We start from the raw sequence: 1,047 nt of genomic DNA on the forward strand, positions 1-1,047 counted from the left end.
TTGAGGTTTCTAATGTGATGTCGTAAAAAATTACATTATTTCCGCTTACATTGCAAACGCAAGCTGAAACCCTACGAGTTTTATCAAAATAATGTACTAAGTATTATACACATTGAAAAGGTCTACAGAAAAGTCCGCGATGGTATATGTCTATCTCTTATGGATAACCCACAATAACTTTTTTTTGCCATTTACTTTTTACGACAAATAATGGTTAATTTTTGAAGCGATTTTAACCAATACAGCATTAATCCATAACCAATAAAATACCTTGAATATATTGTTCATTTAATATAGATCTATGTGGCCCTTTACACCGTATGATTTAAGTGAATATTTTCGAAGATATTACAGATTTAAAAATTGCGGGACGTAGCGTTTGCGGCGGTACCGGCCGGCCGCCCGGCGCGGGTCGCTATGTTTTTATATACAACGTTCACAGTTTTTCTGTAGTGTATTTAGTATCAGCATTGCACCCGTGCGAAGCCGGGGCGGGTCGCTAGTAATTGATAAAACAGTAATCTAATAAAACTGCTTATTTCTAAACTGTAACAACAAGCGTTGGTGGTGTAATGGTCAGCATAGTTGCCTTCCAAGCAGTTGATCCGGGTTCGATTCCCGGCCAACGCACACTTTTGCTTTTTTTATTTTATCGGCATTCTAAACTTTAAACAAATAGTTCACAACGAACCCTTAAAAAAACCTTCGTCGTTCTACTTGATAAAATTTTTTAATATCAACTAGCGGTCCGCCCCGGCTTCGCCCGTGGTACATATTTACGTTTTCTCTACATATTAAGAACCATCGTACTTCAAGGAATATAATAAAAAAAGAATTATCGAAATCGGTTCAGCCGTTCTCAAATCTCAAGTTATGCGCTTACCAACACATTTTGGGATTCGTTTTTATATTATAGATTTAAACTTCAAGCAAAAGTAGGGCTAGTTAACAGTAAAGATGACTTAGCATTATCTTCACAAGAAACAATCTTCATATCATCATGTATTGCGATATGGGAATAACATCGTTCTAACTTCTAATTAACGC

General features: G+C 36.2%; 1 non-coding gene across 1 annotated transcript; it reads left to right on the forward strand.

Annotated features, from left to right (window-relative positions):
* The first annotated feature begins 558 nt into the window (after nt 1-558).
* On the forward strand, nt 559-630 carry TRNAG-UCC (transfer RNA glycine (anticodon UCC)). The gene has a single exon. It is a non-coding gene; the product is annotated as a tRNA-Gly (tRNA).
* Nucleotides 631-1,047: the final 417 nt, after the last annotated feature.

Source organism: Colias philodice, chromosome 22 (genome assembly GCF_061535455.1).
Source record: "Colias philodice isolate Cphi_HAF_F1 chromosome 22, ilColPhil1 Martin Lab GWU primary, whole genome shotgun sequence".
In the NCBI taxonomy this organism is placed as follows: domain Eukaryota; kingdom Metazoa; phylum Arthropoda; class Insecta; order Lepidoptera; family Pieridae; genus Colias; species Colias philodice.